We start from the raw sequence: 18455 nt of genomic DNA on the forward strand, positions 1-18455 counted from the left end.
TTAGTGGTGCTTTATTATGGCAACCCTAGGAAACTAATACACTGCTGTAGACCTACTGAATCATTCCATCCTCACAATGATACTATCCATTTATTCCCCAGTGTGCTAGCACTAAGGCAGGAAACAAATGAAAAATGTTTGCTCTCGTGGGGCTTACGTTCTAGTGAGAGAAGCCAGATAAAAAACAAACAAGTAAATATGTCATATATCAGATGATGAGACATGCAATGGAGAAAAATAAGGCACGATGAGGGAGAACAGAGAGTGTGTAGCGTGGAGGTGGTGGTTACTGATTTATATAGGGGAGTCTGCAAAATATTGTGTAGAAAGAATATTGCAACTTCACAGCAAACAACATGAAGGCATGCTCTTGGTGTAGTCACCAAACAAGTTTCTCTTTATTATTTAAAAAAAATTATTTTTTAGAGATGGGTTGCGGTAGCATGATCATAGCTCACTACAACCTTGAACTCCTGGGCTCAAGCGATCCTCCCACCTCAGCCTCTTGAGTAGCTGGGACCACAGGAGCATGCAACCATGCCAGGCAAATTTCTTTATAAATCTGTTTTGTTTTTGTGTTTGTTTTTTTGAGACAGGGTCTCACTCTGTTGTTTAGGCTGGAGTGTGTGGCGCAATCATGGCTCATTGTAGCCTCCACCTCCAAGGCTCAAGTGACCTTCCCAAATCAACATCCTGAGTAGGACCACAGGCATGCACCATCACTCCTGGCTAATTTATTATTTTTTGTAGAGATGGGATCTCACTATGTTGCCCAGGATGGTCTCAAACTCCTGGGCTCAAGCAATCCTTCTGCCTCAGCCTCCCAAAGTGTTGGGATTACAAGCGTGAGCCACTGTGCCTGGCCTATAAATCTGTTTTGTGTGTGAAAAGCTTAGACATGTGGAAATAGTTGCCTAGGGTTATATAGACAGCAAATGGAGGAGTTGGCGTTTAACCCAGATATGTAACCGCAAGCACATACACTCTTAATCACGACAAGGGCATTTTGCTCACCCTGTCTTTATTGATTCCAGTATAATTTATGTTCTGTTTAGCCAGAGTCTAGTTGTAGAGTTTCTATGATTAGGCAAGGAGACTATTTCCCTGATGATTCTTCCAGAAGCGTAGTTTCCAATGACCTGGTATCAGTGTGAGGGGCAAATGTCAAGTGGTCTTATTGCCCTTGGAATCATTGACATCTTGACTAAAGGTGTTGAAGGTATGCTTATTTAGCCTATAGGTGATGTAACATCAAACAGACCAATGTGATATTATTAAATAGCAAGCACAACCCTAGGCAAACAGAATGAAATCCAATTGTATAAGGGTGAGAGTAAGGACTTATATAAACCATAAAAATAATTATAGAATTGGCTAGCCATCATCCTTGCTTTAAAAGACCTGTGGGTCAGGGCTGAACTATGATCAATGATCATGATCCTTGCTTATCATGAATCAGCAATATCATGTCATTGTGGGGCAATAAAGCTAAGACTATCCAGGGCAGATGTAATTCTTCCTCTGTGCTCTGAGTACATCAGCCATGACTGTGCTACAAATAATATTGCTTCCTGAACTTAAAAAGAAAGAGACTCAAATATTAGTATTTTAGTTTAGCCAATAAAATGGGCAAAGTTAAAAACTAATCCTCTGTGTTAGTGCTAGTTCAAAGCAAATATATTTTCATGTACTTCCGATGGCACTCCTAATGATACCACCTTTCTACAAGGCAATTTAACAACATGTATTAAAAACCTTTAGCTGTGAATATTCTTGGAGCAATTCCAATTTCAGTATTTTTTTTTTCTCAAAAGAAATCACTAGAGACAGATGAAAAATTTAGCTACAAAGTGTTTATTGCAATATAATTTATATAGCAAGATTGGTTAATATTGTAAAATGTTGGCCGGGCGCGGTGGCTCAGGCCTGTAATCCCAGCACTTTGGGAGGCCAAGGTGGACGGATCATGAGGTCAGGAGATCAAGACCATCCTGGCCAACATTGTGAAGCCCTGTCTCTACTAAAAATACAAAAATTAGCTGGGTACGGTGGCCCATGCCTGTAGTCCCAGCTACTTGGGAGGGTGAGGGAAGAGACTCGCCTGAACCCAGGAGATGGAGGTTGCAGTGAGCTGAGATTACACCACTGCACTCCAGCCTGGGGACAGAGTGAGATTCTGTCTCAAAAAAAAAAAAAAAAAAAAAAAAAAAAAAAAGGTAGAATGTTATATGGCTATTAAAATCGTGATGCTAAATAAGAATTTTTAACTGTTTTCAGTTCATACACCCTTTTGGGAATCTGGTAAAAGCAGTGAACTCCCATTGGGAAGAAAGCACTTATGTACCTACATAAAAATTTGTACATAATTTAGTGTATAATTTCATGGACTGTGTAAAGTCTATGCACTGACTCAGGTTGAAGATGCCTACCCTGTAGGGGTAATAATTAGTGACGGGGAAAATAGTCTCCAAAACACATATGTGCATTGGCTTATGGGACTGGAAAGATATACATCAAAATAGTTATTAGCTCTGAGAAGCAGGATTGTGAGTTTTGAACAATTTCTCCTTTGGGCTTTTCCAGATTTCTCAATTTTCCACCATAAAAATGTATTATTTCAATATGATTTTTAAAATATTTTAATATGGAGCAAAGGAAAAAAAAAACCCAAAAATTAAACACAGGAGGCTTAGAGAAATCCTCAAGAAATGTAACAAAAATGATACATAATGAAAAGTACAAAGAAACAATATTGCTTTGCCTGCAGTAATAGGTATTACTATGAGGGCACAAAACAGTTTTCTAAGCTCATGGAACATTCAAAGGAAATGGATTTAATTTAAACTAAATGTTACACTTGGGCAGAAAGTAGAATTGTGTTACTATTGGTGTTGTAAAACACTTCGATGGGGGCACCCAAGGACAAGATGGAAACTTTGTCCCTGGAAATGCAAAAGATGTAGCCAAAAATTATGGATCTCGTGGATTTAGGCATCCATCTCCCTGAAGGCATGAAACGGTATCAGGTCGTTTATCTTGAGCCTTTCTGCTCAGTTTGTTTATGGCTTTGAAGCAGGGCACAGTGGTACACAAAAGGGAAAGACACTGCCGGTACCCAGCCACCTGCTCCATCATCACCTACTTCAGTGATGCCCCCTCCTCACTCAGCATCAGGATGAGGGTGGAGAGTGTTGCTTCTCTGTAAGGTGATTTGGGTCTCCTATTAATCACATTGACAACCAGGGAAATTGGTGATCTGATTTCAACAAAGCTGAAATTCGTTTTTGTTCCTTCGTCTGATCCACAGCACTAAGTGAAATATTCAATAGACAAAGTCCAGCCAAGTAAAATTCTCCTCCATGCTCACGGTTATTAATGTGAATGTCTCCTCTGGGGGAAAGTATTTTGTTTATTGGATAGACCAAATCCTCTGTAGACTCACTGAATCTGCAAGGGAGTTTCTTTAATCTGCACTGTAGGTTTGGCAATTCTTTGACCTTGTTATTTTTTTCTTTTTTATCATGCTTACCATTCTTTTTGTGAATGTTAGGTACTGCTGCTAAAAGTATATGACTTAGGACAGTTCAGTTTCTATGACAATGTGTGGATTGAATATCATTGTAACACACACACACAGACACACACACATGTACACACGTATACTGCATATATGGATGTAGAAAGTCGTGGTTAAGAGCCTCAGGTCTATGGACAGACTTCCTGGGTTGGGCCTCTGGTTCTGCCATAGCTTTGTGAACTCAAGTGATTTATTTATTCTTGAGAAACTTCAGTGTCCTCACCTGTAAAATGGGCATAATAATGATTACTGTCCTCCGAGAGTGGTTGTGATGATTAAATGCATTAATAGTAACACAATGATTCTAACGTTACCTGGACTGTAGTGCATGTTTGTCAATAGTATCAACACTTTTAACTGTTAGAAGGTTTATGAGAGACTCTGATTTCTTAGCCCTCTTAGTCCCAGGACACAAAACTCTTGCATGTTCCTAAGGTCACAGGAACCAGGATCTCCCTTAGATATTATACCCTTTCTCGGTAGTAGCATCTCTAGGGTTGATACTCCCCAAACTGCCTTTACTAATGCAAGGTCATGATGTGGGCAGGCTTACCCAAAGGAGTTCATGAAGTAGATAGAGCTCTCATGGCTCTGGGCACCCACAGGAGTGGAGTCCTGCTAGTTATCTATCCCTAAGTCAGCCTACTTGCCATGACCACCTGAGGAAGAGGTTCCAACTTAGGCTCTTGTGTTTTTACTGGTCTCCCAGGAGGCCACAGACTGGGAATATAGAGTGTCCTTTCTGCTTCACAGCTTAACTGTCTGATTGATTATTTCTTTATGTACTCTCTGCTTTCCAGTGGGGTACCTGAGTCCCTCTTGGGATTCTTGTTCTTTAGGATCCCAGACTTACTGACTTTTCTGGATGAGTCAGGGGAGCTGATTATATTGACATGCTGACAAGGACAGCTTATAGAATCATGGGTGAGTGTATTTCCCTTTCCACAGAGTCAACTTTCTAGATTTGTAACCCAAATATAAACTCAACCTTGTAATAATTTGTTCTTTCTCTGTTAAAGATTCTACCATAGTCTCAAACAATGTATCAAATAAACACATAAAAGTATTCTCTATAGCATATATAAAGCATTATAAATCTTGTGAGGAAGTTATCAGAGAAATCGAAATTTTATTTGTCTCCATAGAGTCTGTGTTTTAATGGGGGAGTCAGGGAAATATCTAAATGAAGATTTTTTTTTTTTAATCAATGTATATGATCCTGTTTTGAATGTTCTACTGTTGTGGGGAGTAGAAATGGTCTCTACCAAACTTCACAAAGGCAAATCTGCAATACTTTTACTATTTTGATTTCCTGAAGGCTGCATACCCTGGGCTTTCTAGGGCAGCATCTACCTCAGGTGATTTTATTCTAGTTAAATAAGTGATTTTTAGAATCTATAACAATGCAACTTGGTTACGTAGTCATACACAACTTTTCATGCAAATAAAAATAAAACAACAACACGCCTTTGATGGACTTCAAGTTCTGGTATTTGGTTCTGAAAAAATATGATCTTTCGGATTCAGACCCCTTTGAGTTTCATGGGCTTTTGAAAAATATTACTGAGACAAGGAAGCCAGAATAGTTTGGTCGTCTGACAGCCTCCACTGAGGTGAGGACAGTGCTTTCCTATTTGTGCAGGACATCTCGGATTTAAGTGCGCTTTTGGCACAGTTAATCATGGGGCATTGTGACCTCTGTACCACAGATAGTGAGCCTGTCAGCCTTTCATCTGTCAGAGAGGACGGAGAACAACGTTCGAGTGACCCTGCAGTTGTTTATCCCCGGCCCCTGCTTCCTCTCCTCTCTGTTTCCCACAGCTGCTCGGTTGTCCTTCACCCGTGAACTTTCTCACCTGTGACACTTTGAAAGCTGGGTAGTACAGGGATGGAGCAAGGCTTATTGAGTATTTCCCCTCCCCCCGACCCAGTTAAAGGGAGATGCAAGAAAGCCTCTGCTCTATTTTCTTTTAAAGGAGATTGAAGAGAGCATTTGTGTGTCATGTGTCATAATGTGAGTTTGGCCTGCAGTGCCTCTATTGTCTAAACTGAGAAGCAGAGAGTTCATTGTTCATCTTTGTGTCTTCGGGCTGACAATTCTTTAGCTGGTTTTGTCCTTTGTCTAGAAGAGTAAATGTTACACATGGAGCTCAAAGGAATTTTCCTGCTTACTATTTAATAGTACAAATAATAACTTTAATGTCATAGAGAAGAGACACTTTAATGACTGACAGAAAATCTTTAGGGCCAACCCATCCCTGGAGTTAGGGGAGAAGAGAGGATTGGGCAGACCTAGTGTTTGAATCACTCTAGATCAGAATTTCTGTTTTGTGGTTTCTCCTTTGGTTCATAAGCTGTATTTGCTACAAAACATTTTAGAAATCCTAGCATAAAACATCCTCTAATATGCCTCAGAGTCGTCTCGAAATAATTTCCCTTAATTAGGTCTAATGGACTGTCTCATGAACTGTATGACTCTCCATTTGGCCTGACAGAAGTAATTCGCCATGAACAATTGTACTTGGCCATTTTTAATTAGACCAGTGTGAGAATTATGCTTTTATTTTTACAGCTGCCAATTGAAGAAACCTAAAGACTTTACTGAAGTAAATATTGTATCTTTTTTTTCTTTTAAAATATCTATTTTAAATCAGGACGCTGACTTTTGAGATCTGCCACATCCCCCTGTTCTAACCCCTAGCACTCACTGGCTGTGTGGTCCTGACAAATCACTTATACTGTCTGTTTTCTCAGCTATACAATGAAGTTAATAATGATTCCCACAGGATTAAATGAAATAGTATTGTGATTGCATTTAATAAATAATGCCATATCATGTTGTTTATATTATAAAAAAGAATAATGAGATGTTCCAGAGGCTTGAATAAGTGATGTTTTTTAAACGGAGGGTTGTATCCCATTATTGGATCCTGAAATGAATTTACTAGGTTGGGATGAGCAGGTAAAAAAGGCGAAACAGTATAGGATAGAACACAGAAGTATGCTTCATAAGTAGTACAGGCAAATGTTGTTTCCTTGAAGGTTTGACGTGTATGTGTATGTGTAGGGTTGTGAGATATACACACACACACGTATGTGTGTGTATATATATGTGTGTATATATATATTTATTTACTGTGGCTCAAAAGCAATATTTGAGAGCTACTGGAGTAGGTGTGACTCATAAATGGAAGCAAAATCCATTGTTGAGCATTTTATCCATTGGAAAACTTTAATACTGTATAACTTTTTTAGGTGCCTTCCTCTGGGTTTTTATTGAAGACAGAATATCAATTTTTTGAAGTCTTAGACCAATAACATCTTTTTTTATATGTATGATAGGGGAATACAGATTAATTGGAAAACAAAATGGATTGTCACCAAAGATACAAATGTTATCATATGGATAGAAGTTTAAAGCTGTAATTGTCTATCAGGAATATAATGTTTGGCCCTAGGGTTTATTTTTATACTATAATTTCAAGAATTTGAAAAGCATATTCTCTATGCAAGTAACAAAATTATTCTTTTTCATATCAAAAATGAATTCTCTTATATGAGTTTTCCACTTCAGCACAAATTGTTTATTGCTAAAGGGCTTTGTAAGATTGCAGAAAATGTGCTTACCTCTTTAATATCCTTTTAGACGAAAGTGGAGTGGAATCCACAGGGAACATTTAGTTATATCAAGAGGGTGGGAAATTTGATTAACTTGGTGTTTTCTTATGAAAATGTTGAGAAAGGAAATTTTCTTTTTCACCCCCATTTCATTTTAGATTTCAGGAAGTAGATGTGCAGGTTTGTTATGAGGGCATATTGGTGTGGCGCTGAGGTTGGGCTTCTATTGATCCCGTCACCCAGATAGTGAACATAGAACTCAATAGGAAGTTTTACAGCCGTTGTCCCTCTCTCTCTCCCTCCTTTTGGAGTCCCGAGTGTCTATTGTTCCCATCTTTATGTCCATGTGAACCCAAGATTTATCTACCACTCAAGTGAGAACATGCAATATTAGGTTTTCAATTTTTGCATTAGTTTGCTTAGGATAACAAGTTCCAGGTGCATCCATGTTGCTGTGAAGGACATGATTTTACTCTTTTTTTTTTTTTTTTTTTTTTGAGATGGAGTCTTGTTCTGTCGCCAGGCTGGAGTGCAGTGGTGCGATCTCGGCTCACTGCAAGCTCAGCCTCCCGGGTTCAAGCGATTCTCCTGCCTCAGCCTCCGGAGTAGCTGGGACTACAGATGCCCGCCACCATGCCCAGCTGATTTTCATATTTTTAGTAGAGACGGGGTTTCGCCATGTTGGCCAGGATGGTCTCAATCTCTTGACTGATTTCATTCTCTTTTATGGCTGCATAGTATTCCATGGTGTATATTTACCACATTTTCATTATTCAGTCCACCATTTATGGGCACCTAGGTTGATTCCATGTCTTCGCTATTGTGAAAAGTGCCATGATGAAGATACAAGTACGTGTGTTAGACCCATAAAATCTTAATTAGATGCATTAAATGACACTTTTGAAAGCACAAATATTTTATTTCTATAGCAGATAATTTTGCTTATCTAATAGCCAGATTCATACAACTTCTTCTTCCTGATTGCCACTTCCCTCTCCCAGAAATCTCATGGAAGATTCCCTCTATCTGCAGGTCTAGGGATAAATCCTGACAAGTCTAAGCCAATTATAATAGTTTCATTTCCTTGCTGCTGATTGGTTTAGGAATGGAAATGTGATACATAGTTCCAGCCAGTGGGATCTGAGGCGAGCTCACCTGGGAAGCTCCTGAGATGGTTTCTTTGCTGATGAAAATGAGTTACATGAAAAACTTACCCCCTCTTCTTCGACTGCATGTGTCATCCAGTAATGTCTGTGCCTGTGACAGACATTTTTTTTTTGAGATGGAACGTCACTCTCTGTCGCCCAGACTGGAGTGCAGTGGCGCGATCTCGGTTCACTGCAAGCTCCGCCTCCCGGGTTCACGCCATTCTCCTGCCTCAGCCTCCCGGGTAGCCGGGACTACAGGCGCCTGTGTGACAGACATTTTAAAACTCAGAGTAACCAGCTGGGCACATCCCAGGGAATGGCAGAGCTGAAAGAAGGAAATAACCTGGCTCATCAATAATGATGTTGAGCACCAAACTTTACCCACATGAAGTTGGTCTACTTCATGTAGACCGATGCAAGACTGCTTGCAATCGGAGATAATACATGTTTGTGGTCAAGCCCCACTGAGTCAGGATTTTCTGTTACTTGGATCTGGAAATGAATACCATCTGGATTATGTTCCTTAGAAAGGTAACCACTGCCACTGTATACCCTTGGACTGTACTGAGCTTTACCATGGGGCTGTTTCCAGCCTGAGAACCAGCTGTGAGCGAGCAGATTCTGCCTTATCCTCTTCTAAATCATGATGCCTCATGTTCTTTGGAGTAAATTGTTTCAGCAGATAGAGATAACACCTATCTCAGGCCAGTCATCTCTCTAGAGGGATTGTTGGTGTTGGCATGTGGGGGAAAAAGACTTAATGCCTGCTACTGGTATTTGTAGTTTGTACTTTTTGAAATAATTTTATGTCTATTTTTACTGAGCATTCATTAATTAAAAATTACTTATTGAACATCCACAAATGCCAGAGTGTTGTCAGGCATTGGAGATACAGTGGTAAATATAATCAATATGGGTTGTCTTCACAGGGAACCTAAAATCAAGTTATTCTTAATAACTTTGTAAAATAGAGGAAGTATTATAAAATTTATTAATTTGTGCATTTACTCATTAATTCACCATGTTTTTTTAAATTTGATTTTATTTTAAGTTCCAGGATACATGTGCAAGACGTGCATGTTTGTCACACAGGTAAACATGTGCTGTGGTGGTTTGCTGCATCTGTCAACCCATCACCTAGGTATTAAGCCCGGCATCCATCAGCTATTTATCCTGACACTCTCCCTCCATTAACTCCCTGACAGGCCCCAGTGTGTGTTGTTCCTCTCCCTGTGTCCATGTATTCTCATTGTTAGGCTCCCGCTTGTAAGTGAGAACATGGGGAATTCACCATGTTTTTGATGAGATTCTGCTATATACCTGGGAATGTGCTGGGGACAGTGGTAACTGACATAGCCATGACTGCTTACTCAACTAGGAGCTTAAAGTCTAGCTCTTTATGATAATCTTACAAGGTAGTATCTATTACTAATTCATTCACTCAACAAATATTTACAGAACAGCTTCTGTGTACTAAATACAGATGAGAAAACTGAAGCCAGAGAGGTGAAATGACTTAACCAACTTAATCCTAGATAGTGAGAAAGCTCAACCTAGAACACAGAAATCTCTTGTATTCTACATAACCTTCTCACCTGATCACAGTGTCTTTTAAACAATACAAAGGATAATTAGAATTACTTCTTAAACATACCTTGCCAAATCTGGGAAAGAGGCAGCATCAACACTATCCCCTCAAATGCAGCATAGAAAGTTTAGTGGACTATTCTTCTGAACTTTAAATGTAACATCTACTTTTATATTCCAGGGGTAAAACCAGCCCAAATATTTTTAGCCCAAAAGACTGGGGCTCAATACAAATGGAAAGTTTGCAAATGAATTAATAGGAGTACTAGGGTGCTAAGAAAAAGTAAAAATTCTGGGATTTATAGGGGAACGACTACAGATCAGTGCCATTGTAGCTGTTCATCCAGAATAGGTATTTCTTTATACATTATACTTTCAGTGTACTGTCCGTAGTATATTTTCCCAAAGAGTTCGTGTATCCTAGGTGTCTGTGTAGTGGGACTTCCTGCAGGTGATTGTTTCGTTGTTTGTGTTTTTCTTCTCATCAGACCTTTCTTTGGATTCCTTACTTTTTCTAAAGTTGTTTTTGACCTTGATATTTTATCCAACTTCTGTCTCATTCTGATTCAGAAGGACAAGAAAGGATGCTTTAGGGCCATCAAATATAGAATATTTAAGGCTTAAGGGGCTATACATTTCTGAATAGCACCAATCCTCAGAATTTGGAGACAGGGTTGAAAAATGTCACTTTCTGAAATGGTAACTAAGAAGCATCACACAATATGACATTAGTCACCTCGTGGAAATAATCCTGGGAAATAGCATACCTTAAGAGAAAGAGGACAGTGATGAAGAGAAAGGTGAGGACAAAAAGTACTGAATTAATTGAAGAAAGAAAGAAAGAGTGGGGGGAAGTGGAGGAGATCAGCAGAGAACATGGATTAAAAAGGTCATCTTTTAGGTCAGCCTAAATGAATTGGTTTCAGGAGTAAAAGTGGCCACAGTCATGTAAGGAGGTCTTGCCTCTCTGATCTGCATAAGGAGGTCTTGCCTTGCTGATCTGCATGTGGATTCCAGGTGGCTATAGGAATGCTAGAGAGCTCTTGGGAGAGAGTAGAAAGGAAGGCTTCCTATCAGATGACGAATTCTCTTGGAGTCACCACTTCTTGTTCAGAATGACAATTCTCATATAGAATTTTGTTCCATGAATGGTATTGATGACATTCTATCTTGCAATATAGTTATAAGTTGAGTGAATGGCCTGCCTGGAATCTTTTAGACAGTGCTGTATTGGTGCTTTGTTAGTTCTATTCACATATTTACAGCTCCAAGCATAATTTCTGGTACATGGCAGAGAGTCAATGAATGTTCTTGAAAGTTCAATCAACTAAATGGAACGTGAGTGTGGCTGTTCATGTATCTCAAGTGGAGAGGTGAAAAGTTGAAATGTGTCATTCTATTTTTATTGTATTTAACTTCCTCAGTAGTTGTTGCTTCTGTTGTTGTGGTGGTTGTTACCTCCCAATTTAGCAAATAGCTCAATATTGGATCAAATAGCTCAATATTGGAAAGCCAATTTCCTAACAGAGGCAGAGAAAAGTGAAAGCAGCAAGATGGTGACAAAATGAGCATCCAAGGAAATGCCATTAATGGAAACTTACTCCGGCCCATGTGACTTACTTGGATTGGAACATGTGTAGGCAGACCAGCCAGCATGAATTTCTTCTTCTTATTATTATTTAATTTTATTTTAAGTTCCAGGATACATGTGCAGGACGTGCATGTTTGTTACATAGGCAAATGTGTGCCATGGTGGTTTGCTGCACCTCTCAACCCATCATCTAGGTGTTAAGCCCCACTTGCATTAGCTATTTATCCTAATGCTCTCCCTCCCCCAACCCCTACAACAGGCCAGTGTGTGTTATTCCCTCCCTTTGTCCGCGTGTTCTCATTGTTCAGCTATTATTATTTTGTTTGAATTTAGTTATCATAGATTTCCTGGTTGTACCTCTGGTTGTATATATGCCAGCATACACACATATATAAAGTTTGTATCTACTTAGAAATATGCTCATTTTTATAGAAAATAAAATGGATGTCAAGGTCACAAATAATGTTTTGGTTAAAAACAGTGACACCAATATACGATTGCAAAGCTGAGTTCTCCACTGATTAAATGTGGAAACAGAGGTCTTGGACCCTGGAACCAGATATCTGAGCTTGGATCCCAGCTCTGCAACTTACCAGCTCTGTGGCAAGTTACATCACCTCTCTGTGCTTCTGTTTCCTAATATATAAATTAGAGATGGTAATAGGTCTACTGTATAGGGTCATGTGAGGATTTAATGAGTATGTGAGTATGTAATATATGTTAAGTCATTAAGTCATTAGAACAGTGCCTGGCACATAATAAATGTTGGCTATTATTATTAACAATAATAAACATTACTAGTAGTAACAGTGTCACAATTCAATTATTAATATTAATATTAAAAATGTAGAACCACAACATGTTATAATAGCAAATGTTGACTGAGAAAATAGACAATGATAAAAGCTTTTATAAATTAAATAACACTTTAAAATATATTTTATTAATAGCCTCTATATAAACAATCTATGTATATTTGAAACATAGCAATATTGCATATATATATATGAATATATGTGGATATATCTGCGTGTGTTTACATAGCATTGTTCACTCAGTCCTCACATGAATCATAACAAGTGCATGAATTTGTGTTCCTTGAGGCCTCCAGGGTATGTGTAGCTCTCGGTTTGTGAACCACTGGCTTCTTGAACCTTTATGTTCACTCTGTATATCAGTCATATAAATTAGCGCAGATTCTTTTCCTGAAAAAAATTCCATTGAATACAAAGAAATTAGGCTCTAGTTGATGAAGAATCAAATACACTTAAATATAGTTAAAAATAATGAACAGAACTCGGATGATATCTCCTTTAGGCTAGCGGGGTTCACTCTGTGATACCAGGGGTCTCATAGATCTCTTGGAAATAAGTGAAGGAGGAACCAAGTGCAATGTTTTTGGATTGCAGTTGTGTAGAGGACAGAATGGTTAAAAGCACATAGTAACCCTGTGAGGAAGGTGGTATTCTTGTCCTCTTTTACAGATTAAAAAAACTAAGGCTCAGTGAGATTCAGTAACTTGCAAAAAGTCTTACAGTAGAGCTAAGATTCAAATCCAAGATTGGTAGATGCCCAAGCTCTGTCCTTCTACGCTATAGTCCTTACAACGATGGCTGTCATTTTAAGATACCCTCTGGATTATGCAGGGTTTCTGTTGTTGTTATTGTTATATTTTTATTTTGTCAAACTCTCAGAACACAGTGCATCCATGTAATAGAGATAGAAATACCAGGACACAGCACATCAATGTAATAGAAATAGAGACACCAGAAAAATAAACATGGCTATTCATCATGGCAGCCCGCAGCAAAAACCTGCGGGTTTTCCATGAAATTCTTTACAGGCCAGAGACTGAAATCTAGGTTATTCAAATCAGTTACTCAGGCATTGCTGGTCAGTAAAGATTAGACCTACTGGGTGTGCTTAAATGCCTATGGCGAGTAAGGTGAAGCAAGATTGGACTTCAGTCCCTGCTGCCAGGGTGGCTGAGGTGGAGCTGACAGAGTGGTGAGGAGGAGGCCATTCTAAGTGGCTGGTTATCTTTCAGAGGATATGGGATAGAGAAGGCCCTATTAAGATCAAAGAATGCATGTCCAGGGGTTATAAAGGAAGAGAAGAGAAACAGGCTCATTGAGATACCAGGGAAGAAAGGAGGCTGACAGATGATATTCATCAAGTCCCTGTGGAGCGAGGGGGACGTGTAGGGTATAATACGGGAGTGAGGTGAGGAACGTGACCCTTACTGATAAAGTCTATTCCTTGTCTTTTGCAGTTGCTTTAAGCTCTGAAATGGTACTTGGGGGCTCTGGGTTTGTCTTAGATCAGTACTTTCTAAGATATTTATCTCTTATTGCTGACACATGGCCCTTGGTTGTTCCCTCTTTTCTATAGTTTCCCCTCCCTGCATCTCATTTTAGGGGTTTCTTCCTTTACGGTTCCCAGGCCTACTCTCCCATTGTCTTATTTTATTCAATGTTATTCCTGTGAGTGAGGTCTATTAAGCTCCTTTCCTTTGTCTCAAGTCCCCTCTGCTGAGTTTCTGAGGACCGTGTAAAAGAGCAACAATACATGATACATGAAGATGGACAATTACTTATTGAGCATCTGCAATGTATAAGGCACCGGGAAAACCATGATAAATAAAATATAGTTATTACTTTAAGGAGGTAACATCCCCTAATGAAGGTGACACTTTAGAGGGGAAAACAGAATTACAAACTAATATATACAATACAGTGTAAGAATATAATACTGAAAATATGTGCCATGCAGAATATCATCCAATTTTTTTCAAGGATCCCCCCTGTACCCTATGCCAGAGGAATCTACTATGTTTGAGGGAAATTCCGTATGTCCAAGAGGTCAGAGTTTATGGCTGGATGTGGTGGCTCATGCCTGTAATTGTAGCACTTTGGCAGGCTAAGGTAGGAGAATTGCTTGAGCCCAGGAGTTGGAGACTAGCCTGGGCAACAAGGGAGACAGACCCCATGTGTACAAAAGAAAACCACACACACACACACATACACACACACACACAAAGCTGAATGTAGTGATATGTGCCTGTGGTCCCAGGTTTTTGGAAGGCTAGGTGGGAGGATCGCTTGAGCCCGGGAGTACTAGGCTGCGGTGAGCTATGATCATGCCACTGCACTCCGGCCTGGGTGACAGAGTGAGACTCTGTCTCAAAAAAAAATGCCAGGTTAGTTTCATTTACCTGGCAGCAGGTCAGTGTAACAGCAGATGAATGACAAAGGAAGATGGAGGGAATGAATGAGGAACTGTAAGCTGACACTCTTCCCTCTATGAACAGAGGACTGTGTGAGCCCAGAGCCGGCTGCTGAGTCGATTCAACCAAGCTCCTTAGCTTTATGGAAGTACAGAAAAAATGAAAGTTACCACAGGTGATATCATGCCTACCCATAATAAAGAGAAAATGTCTTGATACCATCTGTTCCTGTCTGTTAAAGACAAAAACTAGTCAATGATACTTGTTAAAACACAGGAAGGGAGACTTCATTCAGGACCATCTTAATAGGTGTAGAGATCACTGCAATCAGATTTCGCAGTGGAGGAGAGATTGGGCTCAACTGGGAATACAGCATGGACAAGTAGAAGAAGCAGGGTGGGGGTCAGTATATAAAAAAATTACTAAGAGGAAACTTCAGGGGCAAGGGAGGATTCTGGCTAAACTGACCTAACAGGATTCTTACTGAAGACAGTCCAGGGTGAGCAGACATCACCTGGGGGATGGTGGAAGAGGAGGAACCCAGCCAGATACAGAGGGTGCTGGGATATCAAGGGTGAGGGTGCTTGCTAAACGGACTCAGCAGGATTCTTTGTTAAAACTGAACTTTATAAGAAAGTACACAGATGAGCCTATGAGAAGTTTCAGGAGCCTGCCCAAAGTTTGGTCAAGTAAATAAATAATCTTTGTCCTCTCCTTACTTAGATTAAAATTGGGTGGGTTAGCCTCAAAATTTTCATGAAGAAGATTTAAAAAGAGACTGGCTGAAAACTGGTCTAGAAGCTCATTATGAGATTATTTTGAAGAAATGGTGGTTTCTGGAGCCTGGGCCCTGAATGCTGAGGGAAGCATCTTAGAAGCATGGACAATGATCTAGGGACGAGATCTAGGGAACAGAAGAGATGTTTGCCACAGGGTACATTAACAAGAAGTGTTGCTGGGAGCTCTGCGACCCCCTCCACCCTAGGAACAGCTGACATGGGGAAAGGTTGATTTTGCAAACAGGAAGAACCAAAACTTGGCACTAGTTTTTGGAACCACAGGTTAACTGATGCCAATAGACATAAATGAGAATGCCTCAGAATTTTTAAAATGTCTAAGTAATAGGAAGAATCAGCCTACTGTTGGAATGACATCTGTCTAAATGTCATCTATTAAAGAATCTTCATTTATTTCAAAGTTAAGAAATAACACAAAAAGGAGATGTTCAAATATTGTGTAATTACCAAGTTAGAGAAGGATTTCCATAAAAAATAAGCAGGAACATCAATGGAAAATAAATAGTTTTTGAGAAAACTCAGGGTTTTCTTTTTCTTAACTCTTTTTTTTTTTTCCTGGGATAAATACTTCAAGTGGAAATGGGATTTTCTGAAACAGGGACTTGCAAAAATCTCCAGAAACCCCCAAGGAAGAGGGTTGACTCATCCAGAATACTGGGAGATGGAAAAGGGCCACAGAAAGCTGTTGGCTCCCTTGTGTGTGGACAGGAGAGTTGCTTCTGGTCTGTTTTAGTCAGAGACACTCCATATAAAATGAGCCAGGAAAGACACAACCAGCTAGGAGCCAGGCACTGTTTCTATGCTTGTTTTACATCCAGAAAAACTAGAAGAAATTGCAATTTAAAATTTTGGTGGAATTCCCGGAGTTATGAACAATGTCATTTCAGTAAATAAATGCTTATGGAGTGTGTTTCTTTGCCCACCCTGTCTTTGGCACTGTGAAGGTACACCAAAGACTCTAACTGTGATTCTTGCTTGTGTTTCTCAACCACAGCTGGGATGTGATTTGTGCATAGGATTAAATATGTTGAGATTCTTTGATAAATCAAAAAATATTCCCTATAAGACACTGTAATCATAAAATTATTCACAGATCATTGATCGACATTTTTGAGAATCCAGAGCTTGCTTGGTAGCAAATGAAGCATATCTAAGACCCTCAAACTCCATCTCTAAAAGGTTGTGTATTTTTGTTTCTCAAATAGCAACTAGAATTTGAGGGTGGAGTCGGGTAGGGCATTAGCTAGAAGACATGTATTAGGGAGAAAAGCCATTTCCAAATTGAGATTTTTGTTTACTGAATATCTGGCTTTTAGTAAGAGTATTTAATTCAAAGTGAAATTGGTAGATTTCACAGATGTATTTATCCCTCTGTAATTAAAAGATCAGTCCTGTAGAGTTCTTTTCTTGAAAGATTATTCTATAATGTGAATAAACCATTCTCAGAAATGACAGCTTCTCTCTTCTGAAACCTTTCATCTCTTCCTCAGCTGATTGAAAGGGCTGCTCATGGTCTTTTTCAGCTGCTTATAAGGAATATAAAGCAAACCAGTGCAGCAGAAAGAGAGGAATAAAGATTCCTTTGTTCCCGATCACGTGCCTGAAGAGAGAACACCACTGCCCTTGAGGCGCTCTCTTGAGTGAGTTCAGGATCTTCCCTCTTCCTGTAGCACTCCGCGATTCTCTCCCAGGGCTGCAAGAAAAAGCAGCACTGTTCCCTTCGGGTTGAGCCCCGGCCATTGCCATCAGTACTGCCACCGCCACCACCTCTATTCCCCTCCACCCACACAACAGAGTGAACCTGCTAACAGCACAGTGTGTTTGTTTATTCTCTCTGCATAGTGGAAACTTGTTTCAAAGAAAGTAACAGGGATTGCCTGGTGTTAGAAGATTCAAAACATTGAAATACACTTGTAAGATGATTTGGCTGTCTTCTGTGAATGTAAATAGTATGTATTTGGGGGAGTTGCAAAGGAGCCGATCAGCGTATTTGTCAGAGAGGGAAGGAGGCAGAGGAAAAGATTTTTCTCTCTTTGTGAGCTGTCACATGAGTATTGTTTGCCCATCCCATCTGAAAATCTGTTCAAATGATGTGATATTTTTATTTTGATTTCCTGAACTGATAAAATCCTGGAAAAAATAGGGCAGCTGGTCTTTGGAATGTTTTTTCCCTCATAATCCTAAATTTTTGATTTCTGTGATTTCTCACTCTTCCCTTTTCTTAGAAATCCTCATGATCTAGCTTTCTGGGGGACAATTCTTACGGTCTTTTGCTATGTTGATGCTTTATCATCATTTATAGCTCTGGCCCTTACTACAGAACCTTGTACACACTAGATGCACAATAAAAGTTTCCTGAAAAAGTGAGTGAATGGAAAAATGAAAATGAAAATGAAAAATAAATGGAAAAATGAAAAACATTAAGCTGTTTTGTGAAAATCTGATGAGTAAACCTTTCTCCTTAGAAATTCTAGCCTTGGTTCCAAGCTCAAATGTTAGGCTTCTCTGAAAAGAATATACCCAAGCCTGCTTTCCCTTGGGTATACTGAACTGTACCCCCGGAATATAAACTGTGAAGAAACATTTAGTACGATAGTCACTGGTGCTAAGATTAGGGGCAGGACGTCCAGAGTAAATTTGGTCCTACTCTTTCTCTGGACAATTTTTAGGTATTTAGCTATCTACCTGAGATTTGTTAGGCTGTTAATATTTCGTTGAGTATAAAGAAAAAAATAAGGGTGAAACATTGACGGTCTAGTTTAATTTACTGAGAAATGTGCTTCTCTTCTTGTGAAAGTCCTAAATCTGTCCACTTGTATCAGCGGGATTGGGCATGTGGGTGGCGATAGCGGAACACAGTGTGAGCCACCAATATTGTGTGTGGGCTGGAATGAGGTATGCTTTCCACCTT

At 39.5% G+C, this 18455-nt stretch overlaps 1 protein-coding gene across 13 annotated transcripts in view; it reads left to right on the plus strand.

The window, feature by feature from the left end:
* Window positions 1–18455, plus strand: part of LOC105473335 (KRR1 small subunit processome component homolog) — a 443099-nt gene that overhangs the window by 33238 nt on the left and 391406 nt on the right. For 6 of the 13 annotated variants that reach the window (XM_071071409.1, XM_071071427.1, XM_071071414.1 and 3 more), the window contains one exon: window positions 4378–4501. The exons of 6 other annotated variants lie outside the window; for them this stretch is intronic. The gene's annotated coding sequence lies outside the window, so the exon portion shown is untranslated. The remainder of the gene's footprint in view (window positions 1–4377; window positions 4502–18455) is intronic. One more of the 13 variants, XM_071071419.1, reaches the window with a different exon arrangement.

This window comes from Macaca nemestrina, chromosome 10 (assembly GCF_043159975.1).
Source record: "Macaca nemestrina isolate mMacNem1 chromosome 10, mMacNem.hap1, whole genome shotgun sequence".
In the NCBI taxonomy this organism is placed as follows: Eukaryota; Metazoa; Chordata; class Mammalia; order Primates; family Cercopithecidae; genus Macaca; species Macaca nemestrina.